Source organism: Etheostoma spectabile, chromosome 12 (genome assembly GCF_008692095.1).
Source record: "Etheostoma spectabile isolate EspeVRDwgs_2016 chromosome 12, UIUC_Espe_1.0, whole genome shotgun sequence".
Classification (NCBI taxonomy): domain Eukaryota; kingdom Metazoa; phylum Chordata; class Actinopteri; order Perciformes; family Percidae; genus Etheostoma; species Etheostoma spectabile.
In genome coordinates this window covers 20,137,665-20,151,582 of record NC_045744.1, presented here as the reverse complement: position 1 = coordinate 20,151,582, position 13,918 = coordinate 20,137,665, and the positions used below count along the sequence as shown (strand labels likewise).

The following is a 13,918-nucleotide window of genomic DNA, read 5'->3' as shown; positions in this document are numbered from 1 at the left end:
CTTCTCTTTCTCACAAATGAAATGTTATATTTAATAATAGTTGACCGGTGTGGTGGCGCTGTTTGTGTGTTTTCATCTCCGCTCTCCACGGGCTTCTTTGACATTGTTTAAGTTTGCTTTTGTTCTCCAGTAACGGCCAGGATGACAGCCAGTTGTCAGTGATAGACCATCATATCTACACAATACTTATTCAGAAACCAAGAAGAGATTTTTTTTTTTTTATAATTGATTAGCTGCTGTTGGCTACTTAAACTTTTAAAACGGCCATAGTTGACATTTTTGTATTTTACAATTTTTTTTGACATGTGCCACCTAGGAATGCCAATCAGATACTTTGCCCTTTCTTTGACTCCTTTCATTAATATTAATCAGTAAGGATGATTTTTCCCCTCAAGGCTGCGCTGCCTCTAAGAAATGATTGTATGAATACACTTTTTGCCCGTGTCCTCCTTTGAGCTACCCTGTTATCCCCATTCCTTGTGCCTGTCAGTCCCTGTGCTAATCAATGGCAGAGCTGCCTGCCTCTTTTGTTTCAGTAAAGCATCAGCTTCACATCTGTCTGCCATTCATCTTAGCCCAAGTGGCTGTGTGCTCAAAGATATATTTATCACATACTATATGGAGGAAATAACATATGCAAACAGAGCTCAGCAGTCTGCCTGTGGGAGGGCTCCGTCTTGTCGAGCATGCCTTTCAAGTTGCTTACTACTTGCAAAGAAAAAGCTAAAGTAGCAGGAAGTGTAACCAGCCACCAACCAGCAGGGAGGTGGTGGGGCTGAGCCCATTTTCAGACATTCCTGTAATAGGGTGTGACATTAAGCTGATGATTAAACCCCTCGAGGGTGACAGGTAAGGGAAGCAAGAGACAAGCGAGCAAGGTAGCAAGAGACAGCTGACGTGAGAGCAAGGAGCGAAGGTGACAGAGAAGGAGAATGAGGAGACTGAGGACGAGTTAAAGATGGGGAAAGAAAGACAAGGTCAAGCGACAGAGGCCAACAAGTTAGGGAGGGAGGAAAAATTTGCTTCGGGAGGAGACTGAAAGACAAATAGACGGGAGAAAACAGACAGCAAGAGATGAGCCAGTCGATCTATTAGGTAAGTAATTGTCAGTGAGTCTGGGCCCAGGAGCTGCTGCTGATGTAGCTTGGCTTTGTTTGCTCTGCGGTAATGTAATTAGCCTAAAGATACACTCATTTTTAATATTGAAATGCCAAAACATTTCTTGTTTTCCTGGCGCGGTCTCCATCAGCAGGGACACCAAACCAAAGCATTAGGAAGCTTGTCAATGTAATAGACCAGAGATCTTCAGCAGGGGGCCCCTTGGGCATCCTCAGAGTCACTGCAGGGGGTGCAACAAATCATTGTACATTTGAAAGTCTTAAAAGGAATGTAATTGGGCGCCCGGATAGCTCAGTTGGTAGAGCGGGCGCCCATATATAAAGGTTTACTCCTCGACACAGCGGCCCGTGGCCCTTTGCTGCATGTCATTCCCTCCTCTCTCCTTTCAAGTCTTCAGCTTTCTTGTCAAATAAAGCCTAAAAATGCCCCAAAAATAATGTATAAAAAAATGTAATGCCTTAACATGAATCCAACACATTTGCAACTACCAATGAAATTGTGAAACAGAACACATTGACGATTGGCTTACTGTCCTAAAGGTAAAGAAATCACTAAAGTAGCCATCCACAGATACAGTTAATACGAAGGATTGTATGTTTTAACATTAAAAAGTGATTTATGAAATCATGCAAACACATATTTTAGGTTTGTATTCTATGCACTAAAAAGGTGAAGGCTTTAGGCTGCCCACCTGTTATTGTAGGCCCAGTTTATTATGCATCATTTTTATTATGTTTCATTTTATACAATATATGTAGTAGGGGGTCCCTGCGCCATCTCTCTTTCAGTTAAGGGGTCTATGGCGTATTAAACTTCGAAAACCCCAGTAATAGACCATTTGACTGAAGCGTTCCACCAAAGTCTTAGCTCTTATGTTGTACTGCACACACTATTTTCTACTGCAACATTGTGCCGACCTTAAAAAAAAGTGAATTACTGTATGCTAAAAATACTCAATGGAAGCACCACATTTAATCATGCTATATCAGAAGGGACTACCTTACACAGAGCCCAAAAAGCTGAAGAATAACTTATTCGTCACACGTACTGGGAACTTTGTTGGTAAAAAAGTGAAAGGCATGATAGATTTCTCTAGCTGTCAAAGGCTTGGTACACTTCCAAGCTTCGTGGTGGATGTGGGAACATTTCTATTTCATTATTTCTTCTGCTTTTCTTATGCTTTCTGCACACCGGTATCTTTCTCTTTGTTCTCCTCAGGCCTTTGCAGGCTGACCCAGAGTGGGCATCTTTCTGTTGCACAATGAGAAGTCTGCATCAGCCAGCCAAGTGCCGGTATACTCTGGCAGTGGATGGAAATTTTTCACTCACTCAAACTTCACCTCCTCTGGCCACAACAGCCAGTGTGAAAACATCATTTGGAAATTAATGATCTTCCTCATGGCTTTATCTAAAGCAGTGTTCCTGCAGAGATAGACAGCAGAGAAAGAAGGTGGACAGAGGAATATAAACAAATTCATGCCATCATTGATGAAGTGGAACTTCACTTCTAAAAAACATTATTTTGTATGTTTGTCGCTTGTAAATACTCTCTTTGCACTGGATAAAGTCCTGAAATCTATGTTTCATTTCTTTGTTAGAAAGTAGTTCAAATGTGAACTGTTCAAAATAACTTCCGTGGATAATCCAAACTTCTAATAAAATTAACATGAATATTTAGTCAGGGTTTACCCTGCCGATTAAGCATTTTTGCGCACCACCTAAACGTAGCGCATGGACGTAAAACCAGAGAAACTAGACGAGCCGGGCGTCGGCTAATTGTCTTCTGCACACGTGCCGCATGATGGTGGGGACAAATACTGCCTACCGGTAGAGGAAGCACAGGCCGTGGAGATTGATTTCTCTAAAAAAAATAACTAACTGTTGCAATGAACCCTATAAAATGGGATCAGGATCAATAGATGGTGTAATAAAGTGACAGTACATTCAATACACTGACTGTTACTAAAGTGGAAGTTACTCATTTTCAAGTATAAAAAGGAATATATGAGTATTTTGGAAACTGATGATCTGATTGGTGACCAACTATATTGTTAGATTGATTTTGATTTTCATATAATGGCAATTAGAGATATTCCGACACAAGTATCAGTATCGCCTCTGGTACAGCCTAAAACGCTGGTTTTGGGAAGTTCTGGAGTTTATACAGTAGGTTGATCTGATACCACATAATAAAGCCCTAAAGAAAATCTACGTTAAAGTATTTTATTTATGTTCTTTTTCTGTTATAACTGACTGACAAACTGGATAGGAAAAGAAAGTTCTGTGGCATTCATTGTTTGTGTTTGTTAATGTTTCACAAAGAGTTTGAGCCAGACCGACAACAAAGATAGAAATCATATAGCATCCATACAGTGATAGTAGTATACAGTTGTTAAAACATAGTCAAATATATGACACACTGGTATCGGATCAGTACTCTGTATTGGCCAATACACAAGTCCAGGTATCAGAATCAGTATTGGGAAGCAAATGGTATTGGACCATCTCTAATGACAATACTAATACATAAAACAGGAAGCTAATGTAACTGTCTACCGAAGCAAATTAATGTCCTGAGCTCCCATACCAGTAGTAAAACAGAGTGCCCTGAAACAGCAGCTTCAAACTCAGAATAAGACGTTTTATGTACACCCTCTAGACCTTTGTCTGTTTCCGGTCACTCATCCACTGATAGGATAAAATGGAAATGCTTTAAATCCTTTTCTTATGACGGCCAATTTGTCACTATCCATGCAATACACTCAAGTCTCTTTTTAGAAAATATAGAGACACTGTATTTATTTCTGTGCTCATAGGAAAGAAAATCAACCCTGAGTACTTCTATGATAACATCACAGTTTATAAATGAAAGTCAGGCTCAGATAACAGAAGGTTTCAGCTGCATCGTGCACAAATTATCTGTTAGGAAACAAAAGCCATACTAACACTACAAGAAAATAAGAAAATAGCAATACATATCAGAGGAGCCGCGCCCCACCATTCTTTTGCACACTGTCGCACCCTCTCTTACAAACACCCCGTCTCCCCTGATTGTCAGGGTGTGGGGTGAATTAGGGGTAATTCAGGCTGAACTTGCTGTAATCCACACTAAGCCTTAAGGATAATACTACCGCAATTTATTTTCCTATCACCATTAATTCTCAAGGAATTCTAAACCCACCGATGCATAGTATTTGCCACAATTAGAAGCTCTGACTATCTGCGCTGCCAGATTGCTCCCAGAGTCCATTGGCTCCCATTGTTTTTTGAATTAAAACTATCTCACTGTAGTTTGTTGCTAGCATCGCTGTATAATATGATCCATTATTATAAATGACCTGTATTATGTTTTCGATCATAACATTAGAGAAAATAGAGTGGAATGGGATGCACAGTAGTCTTTTGAGATACACATTGATATGTGTCTGTGAATGCAAAATGTTTTATTGGGTTTTTGGATCTAAAGAAGGTAGAATGGGGATGTATAATAGTCACTGGGTGGTCTCCTGCACAGTGATGTCCTGGGATGTCCAGTAGGGCTGCACGATTATGGCCAAAATGATAATCACGATTATTTTGATCAAAATTTTGATCGCGATTATTCTCACGATTATTTGTTGATTTTAACCAAAACAAATTTTATTGTCACATAGGCTATTTATAACTGGAGAGGGAGTGTGATAGACGCTACTCACAGGGAGATGGCTGATCGTTATGAACGGGTCCAGCACGGGTCGAACGGCGGATAAACACAGCATGTGTATGAAACGTCTGTATCTTCACTGCGCTGCATTTTTATGAACTGTGATATTCTGGCCATGGGTCACATCTCTGGTCCAGGTCCAGGTCCAGCAGCTCACACGCTGTTACTTTACGAACTGAAGTTAACTGCATTCAGTAACTTCTTCTGTGTTCTTCGCCGTGGCGGCCGCGATAGCAGAGTTACCACGGAAACACTGGTACAAATACAGGTTTGCCCCTCATACTTAACAATATACAGCTGTGTTAATAAAAAATTTAAACTGTGGACAAATATCAGAAGTGTGGACCGGCGGCCGCTGTGTGGCGGGGCGCGGAGAGTAAAAGGAGAGAGAGGAGGACGAGAGAGCGTAGAAAGATCCAACACAGGCACGGCTTTACAGACGAAATGGGTCATGTAACGCAAAATTAAACCATATCAATATAAACATTGCAGCGGATGCGAGGACATTAGCACCGGTGCGTCCTAGAGGAGCTAACAGCTAACTGACGCTACTAGCTAACAGCTAACAGACGCTATTAGCTAACAGCTAACAGACGCTACTAGCACCGATTAGCACTGGTCACTGCTGTTGTTTGAAAAACAACAGATGGGACAAAGTGTTGCGTTTACTGGTAAACTGGTAAACTTCAAGACCGACGTATAACGACTGCTATCTGTTGAGTTTTACTCAAGCTACTCTGTCCTCTGGGACTGTCTCCATCTAGAAACTTAGCTGTGCGAGTGATCCAGGGTGTAAAAAATGTACAGAGTTTCTAGGGATGCCCGATGGTCAGGATTCCAGAGATTCTTTTTAAAACTGATCTTTATTGCAGTACGGCATTTCCTATTTTTCTTCTAAAAAAACACGATGTTTCCTAACAAGTAAAGAATTACAGCATTGCGTGCAGTATCATGCCTCATGTCAGCTATCCGTTTAAGATAATGGAAAACTAAATTGTAGTACAATATCTTCCGACTGTGGCAAATATTTCAGCAGGTTCAAACGTTGGCACGATGATAGAGTGAAATGCACCTTGGGATGTTGTGTTTCTGTGGATTTAGTCTTGATAACAGATGTAATGCTTCATGTTCTGCTTTGGGAGAATATGCATTAGTAGAGTTATAATAAATGTGTTCAATTATTTGTTCTGTTGTACCCTTGCCCTTGCATAAGAGAGGTAAAACAGTGTGGTGTGTTTAAGCGTGTTCCTGAGCCGGAGGTATTTGGCTGTGATGGACTTTGCAGTGAATCTGTGGCTCATTGGTAGAAGGTTAAGTGAACATCTGCTGGTCTCAAAACATATGGTCATTAGGCTTTGTGAATGCAAGTGCAGAAGAGGGTGGAGGCCATTACTATTTATCTAACATGACCCCGTAACATAACCTGTCCACAGAATTAATAAAAAGGGCCATGAGGAGCTATGCTGATAGCTTCAACTTTTCAGACAGACAGGGTTGTTTCCACCTTGATTGGTTTGAAAGTCCCCGTGTGTCTACCTCCTGATTCCAATCTCGCTTTAAGTTATAGATTCATGTGGATCATTCCCTAACATGAGCCATCTTTAATTCAATAGGACTTGTTATCTGATATCTAACAGGCAGCTTTTTGGAGAAGATGTTAAACACACACACACACTCACTTAAAGGGAGGGCTGGGCAGCAGTCAGGTAGATGTGATTGTATTCACAAAGATGTGCCTACATACATACACACATGCACAGTGACAGAGCACAAGATGTATAGCTCTGGTTCCGATCAGCATATGATTTTTTTGTCCTCCGTTCACCATCCGTGTTGTCATTGTTTCTGTTAGATTTACAAACCTACTGTTTTCCAATGTGCCATATGTGCTAACAGATGTTATCTTCTTGGCCCAGAGGAGGAAGACAGACGACCTGTCTTCACAACTGAAGCTGAGAAATTGTGTTTATTTTTATTTTTTTTGCAGCACTCACATTTGCATTCTGCACCACACTTTTCACTCCAGCCGCCTGCACAATAACTATGGCTTTTTCTCCTTCACCGTCAGGAGGCTTGTTTTCAGGGAGGAAAGAAAACATTTCATGTTTTTTTAAGGTAAGCCAACTGTTAGCTGAAGGTCTTAACTGAAGACATACACCTTCATTTGTGAAGTGTACAGAAAGCACAGCTCGCCACACAATGTCAACTGGAATACTACTCCAGGCAGCTACGACAGAATTATTTTTGAAGGATCAAATTATCAACAAACATAAGAAAGCACTCCTCTGAGTCCCTGCGGAGCGCTATTAATATGCCACAATTTACCAGCATTCTTTCCGGACAATATGCCAACATTGCAATTAAACCACAGCCTGCTTTATTTACAAGACCATCACGTTTAATTAATGTGCCCACAATTCAGCAGCCCAAGCACCCCTCAAGAAAAGAAGTGCCGCTTTGCTTAATTACTGCAGAAATTAAATTTTAATAAAGCTAACAGAAGAACTCGACACACAATCAGGAAGCCATTAAGTAGATGAAGGTAATCCAGCAGGACTGGAGTAAAATTAGAAATCAGCTGTGAAACAAAAAGCAATGGGGCCAACAAGGCCAAGCGCTCTGAAATTGACATTTGATTAAAGCTTGGCAAGATGCCCTAAACAGACACTAAAATGATTTCTTTTTTTCCAAGAACAATTTCAAACAGGAGATATGTAACTTCATCTACATATTTATCTTTAGATCTAACAGCTATATCTTCCGCTTCATTTTCTATTATAAAGCGTGACAACAATATGATCTCGATAAAAGTTGCGGTCCCACTGAGAGTATTGCCACTTTGTCTCTCCTTTTTCTTACAGTTTTGAAAATGTAACACATCACAACTAACAATGAAGCATCATCTGCTGTGATCCGTATCATGTGGCTTGTTATACTGCTGTGTATGTACTGCTGTGTATGTTATACTGCTGTGTATGTGCTGATTAGGACCTGCCAGGCCTTAGACAAATGAGAATTTATATGTGCATTATAACAAATGGCAGACATAATTAAGATGGATGTGGCGTTAGTTTGGCTTGGGCTGCCACAGTAAAACATTCCCGCACAGGAGAAAGCAAATGTTTTGCATGGTAATCATCATTTTAGATGCAAGACATGCTTTGGCCCCTAGGTTAGCATTTCTACAAGCTCCAAGCCATGGAGGGGATGAATTATTTGTGTGAAAATAAGCAAACAAAACATTTTGTTTTGTTTCTTTATGAGGGCAGTCATAACCTGCTCCACCATGATGCAAACAAAAATGGAAAAATTCTTTGTATAAACTCTAGCCGGGTGTGTGTGTTGCTTTAGAAATCACATGAAAGCATTGAAAAGGAGGCTGATTGCTAAAGGCACTATGCCACTGTTGTCTCTCAGCGTTGCCAAACAGTAATTGTGAGTCATTATATGCGAATGTATGGCTCTATAATGACTGCAGTTTCATAATTGCTGCAAATGTCTATGCCTGTCATTGTGGCACTGGCAAAGTTACTTGAATTGTTACATTTTTTTTATGGTGCTTAACCGACATGTCAGGGAATGAAACATCTTAATTAAGGGACTGCTGTGCAACAGCGCAAGAGATTAATTTCATCTAGATTATGGCATTAATGTGATCACCAAAAGTTTTTACCCCTGCTAATGCTAATGCACTGCATATGTAAAGGGACACTAGGAAGGTTTCACTGTCTTCCAGTAAGGGAATTTGTGAAGGAAGTCAAAATATACATTTGATTGAGTCATAGAAATAAACAAAAGCAAAGTTTGGATATTTGCCTTTTGGAATTTCTCCATTTTGAGGTTTACATACTGCACATTGTTTTTGCACAATTCCACAAGGCCACTTTGATGAACTTAAAAAATAAGGAGGGATTTTGTTCTAATTTGAGCATCCCTTTCAGAATAAAGCTGCTGATTGTGGTTTCCTATGTCATCCCTCCCTAATGAGCAAAGATGACACGAGCAGCCTGTCTGGATTCAAATGATTTACAAACATATTAGTCATACTGATCTTGTTTTGAACAACATAATTGCCTGAAATAATGAAATTCTTGCTTGCAGGACCTTACTCTGGGAAGAACAGCTTCCTTGATGAGGTCAGTGAAATATTAAGGTCAGTGAGCAATGCTGGTAGAACAAGTAGGCACAGTTTGAGAAGAAATCAATGCAATCGCTTGGAGTGCAAAGCGTGACAGGGAACTATTGAGGGAGACACGTGCTGGGAGTGAGTCAGACCCGAGCCAATTTAAAATGATTTTCATTTATGATGTAAAAATACTTTGTCAGAAGTAAAGGTCTAGCTTTTGAAACCTTGCTCCAATAAAAGAGATTTTTGGAACGTGCAAGTGAAAAGTCATTATAAAAAATTAACTTTTACTTTCAGAGTGTATTCACAATATTGCATTATTATTACTAATTAATCACTACAGAGACAATAGTTTGTTTGTTAACCCATCCTATAGGCCTACATAGGACCAACTCCTGTTCTTTTTGCCAGTGCCTTTTGGTCAGGGGGCGCTGACAGGAACACTTAACATGTTTTTGGTGGGAGATTCTACAATCTCAGCTGTCAAATAAATGTACTGTACTAAGTACAATGTTGTATTGAAGTACAGTTCTATGTAAGCCAGTCTGAGTCAACTCTCGAGGCCCTGGTGTTAGAGTCCAAGTCCAAATCACCAAAGAAGTGCTGAGTCAAGTCACAAGTCCAGAGAATAGTGACCCAAGTCAGACTCAAATTGTCCATCACTGCCTGTTACAGATACAAGTAGTCAGAAACTTCATTCAACTTGCGGGAATCCTCGAGTCCAAGTCATCAGTGTGTGAGTCCAAGTCGAGTCACGAGTACAGAGAATAGTGCTTCTGTACTCCATCACTGACTTGGGGTAATGTCAGTGGAGTCAATTTTCATTTACACCGTGTCAGATAAGATTCAAAAGGGATTGTGTAACCACGTTGTGAGTTGAACAAAATACATTTTAATATCTACAACATAACTTCTGTAAAGTACATTCTCAAAAGTGACCAACTAACTGAGTCAGCACACAAATACCTAAAGCTATATCAATAGAAACTAAAGCATTTGCATTGCATTTCCTTGTAAAGATTTTTATTTTTTTATTTTTATACATGTCCCACTATCTTTATACTACCAAGGTTATGTTTTAGAAAATACAGTGCATTGGCTACATTGCATGTCTACTTGCAACCCATGATACACATGGATGCAGATGACTTGCACATTCAGTGAGAGAAAGAGATACATTTCTTACATAACTACATTTGTCACAGTTCACTAAAGTTGAACTTGATTGTGAACTGGTGCTGGTTCTAACTTGTAGCTCAAAGCAGTTCAAGCTTTGTTTCACAACTCTGTAGTGCTGCACCAGTGCTAATGCTTTACACTTAGTTAAATAAGGAACCATTTAATTTTTCAATAGGCTACAAGCTATTTGTCATTGTCATATAATGCAGAAGGCACACCATTATTTGCATAATTATCTTTTCTAATCAATAAAGAGCTATTACTGACATGTGAAGTGGTGAAATTCAAATATTAGATAAGTATTATTGTTAGATAAATTCTGAATAAATCAAATTCAATGGGGAGGTTTGTCACAATATGTGTCTAAATTAGCTCAAGTCGTTAGTATGTATACCAAAACAGAAACAGTCTTACAGAGTCTTAATGAGTGTTTGGCGTACGTGATGAAGAAAAGCATGTTAACTGTTTACTAAGTTATTTCTGCCTATCACAGATAACATGTCTCCCTATCCATGGCAGCAGAAGCCTGGCGGCTTGATGAGCAGCACAAACGTGTTGATAGAAATTACATTATTTGTGGCAGTTTAAAAAAATGAAATAAAACATGAAAACCTATGGTACTGTACATGGATGATATCATAATGGTTATTGGCTGATAGGGCTTGGGAATACTTTATATCTGCCACTGACTGGGCTCTTTAATGATATATTTCTGTAAATTGCATTTACAGTATTAGGCTGACACCTTTCGGTGGGTTGATTGGTTGGTCAATATGTTTTTGTCCAACCAATCAAACTTGTTGGACAATTGCTGGTGTTACTTTTTATAAGGTTTTGTGGCCACCAAATGTGTTCTTCAGCTGGGAATGCTTGAAGGTGCTTGGAAAGCACTGCGTTGTTTCAGCTCCAAAGCAAAAGGTTTTTTGGGTTGTGTCTGGTTGCTATGATACATAATAAATGCTGATGTAAAAATGTTGCCACAAGATAGCATACTTCTGGGCATATAGGGAGAGAGGACAGCTATATAGATGGATATATTCCATTGCTGTTGTTTTTCAGCACTTCATGTAGGATGTAACTCACAAGTTGGTCTTAGTGGTATTTGTCCCGCCCCTTCTCCATTGTGATTGGACTGCTGGGCAAAAAGTGACAATGACAAGTGCAGCGTTGTACCCAAACTTAAACTGTTTTTAACTCTTGGCGACCAGTTCAAAGCCTAAAATGTGAAGCGATCAGCGCAGAATTGACAGTCAGCGCCTCTTCACGCTGCTACCGTTTGTAGCATAGTGTAAAGATACTGTGCTCCCATTGCAAAACATTAAAACAATAGGCAGGTTTTCACAAAAAACACCACTTTGGTGGACACACAAGGCTATCAGGTAGAGTGCACTCAATTGGGTTAATCTAAAAATAAGATGCAGATCCCCCCCTCATCAACCAATCGATTAGTTAAAGAGAAGGGATGAGTTTTAGTTGACTGAGATTTTCTTTGGTTGACTATAGCCCTATGCACTATGTATGCACTGAATAAAATAGTTCTATTGGTATTCTACCTGTTTCGGGCAAGTGAATAAATGGATATTCTAAATTAACGGAATCATAATTTCCTCATGCATGTAATGAAAGTCACTTGATAGGTTTAGTCACAGGTGACAGTTAATGGGCTGATGTTGTGTTGTTTGGATTTATTGCAGTTATCTACACCATTGAAGTTTTCTGCTAAGAAACTTTATCACTTGTGAGCTAATGCAATTAACTGGAAGAATAGAGGTTTACTCAAGCGAAGGCAAAAGCATAATTCTTTTGTCTATACTCCCCCCCGCACCCCCTGTATGTTATGACCTCTATCATATTAGAATTACCTACCACTTTGCATAATACAACACTAAGTAAAGAGAGTTTTGAAAGAATGGAGAAATGAATTTGTAATGCAAATCATGACAGTTTGCTATTTTTGTAATTTGTTTAGCCTCGGTCGTTCATCTTAGTTTGATTCTCTTATTTATGTTATATTTCTAAGGTTATGTCTGTTACTGTGTTTTTCCATATTGTCATTTTTTTTTAAATAAATTACTGAGTAGGAGCGAGGGCTGTTGAACCAATGTCAGCGTTTGGTCCCACATCTGTCTCATCACAGATGTTTAGAACTGAGATTAAAGAGGGTTGCAACTTTGTGCATTTATGTCTCTAATCTTGCGTTTTTGTAATATTCTTTTTTTAACCACAGCACTGCTGGCATTGACTTCGTGCTTCAAGTCTGTCATTGTTTATCACTGTCCATGAGACATGGTCTGCAGTCACTTTGTGTTTTCATACGTGAAAATCAATGACTGAAACGCAAAGATTTATTGGAATGAGACGTTCAGTGAGGCACATTGTAATCTCAACAATCAAAGAAGCTGTGATCCCACTCAACTGAACAGCTATGAAGTTTAGTAGAGGAAGTCATGGCCCCGATGTTTGCCGGCTAAATCAAAACCCGCAAATATTGTCCAATGCCCCCAGAGGCTAAATTGTCGTCAGACCGATAGCCGATGGGTTCCGAGATCACTTTGGCTGAATAATTTGAATGAGTCCGTTCAATTCTTTTGCTCTTTCTGACATCCCCTATCTCTTTGATCCACTTTCTCCAAAAGTCTTTTTTTTTTCTCCTTGTGAGTCAGAGCAGTTGCATATCATGTCAGAGAGTCTGGAGCGAGTAGACAGACATAAGCTAGCACCTCCCAGGAGAGTCACAGCCAGTAAATATTAGGTTAATTGCTCAAACACATTAGCACTTGTTCCTCATGCTCGTCATTGACTTCCATTAGCATCAATTAAGATTAGCTTTCTTTTAATTCAACAAGACGAGGGGAGACTGGGTTATGTTGCTGAGAAGAGTGGAGCCTTCCTTCCTGTCACTCAGCAGAAGCGAGGAGACGTGAACTGGTGAGGCAGCACAAAAAAAAACTATTCAAGGACACACTGTGGAGTCATGGAGCCCTCAACACAGTTTAGTAATTTGACTTCATTACATTTGACATACTGCAGTATTCTTCAGCTTGAACTTGAAGTGGTTGATTTAAATACCTACAACATGTAATACAAGATAGTGACGGAAATCTTATTTATTTATGTATGTATGTTATGTATGCATATCAAAGCTGTCATCAAAAGAAAAAAATAGATTTATCGCAAATATGCTTGCTTTATGTAAAGGTTTATTATTCTTGCAAAAATCCAAAGACTAACCTTAAAGGAACTGTATAATCAAAAAAGCAAAATATGGCAAACTCAACCCCATCAAGCAACAACAGATGGGCACATTGTCCTGAATTTAAAATTACTTAGTAATACTAACACAATGTAGTGTCCCACTCTACACTTGTACTTTGTACTTCTCACTCTTCTTACGTCTGTTGCAAACTATTCAGTGTGGCCTGCCTTTGGCGAGGGGGGGGAGAGTTCTCTGCATCAGTGTTATGCTTGGCCAGCAAGACTCGTCATACTCTAGCGGTAACTCAATTCACATCGACAGTCGACATCAACAGTTTTGTCACAAGAACCATCTGGAAGGGCTTTGAAACTGAACTTGCCATTCAAAAGACCCTATAACCATTTCTGCTCAAGGGGGTTTCTTTCTGCTAGCCAACCACACCGTTACTGCTGCATCGCTTCCTAATTTCCCAAACTATGGAGCGGCCCGAGGCGCAAATCAGAGAACACGTGTGCATTAATCGCGGGTAAAAGAAAGTAATGGTGTTAAAAGGAATTTGCAGGCGCTTGGGTAGCTCACCTGGTAGGGCCTGCGT

At 39.7% G+C, this 13,918-nt stretch overlaps 1 protein-coding gene across 1 annotated transcript in view; it reads left to right on the top strand.

The window, feature by feature from the left end:
• LOC116699838 (astrotactin-1-like) overlaps positions 1–13,918 on the top strand; it is a 372,650-nt gene that overhangs the window by 20,680 nt on the left and 338,052 nt on the right.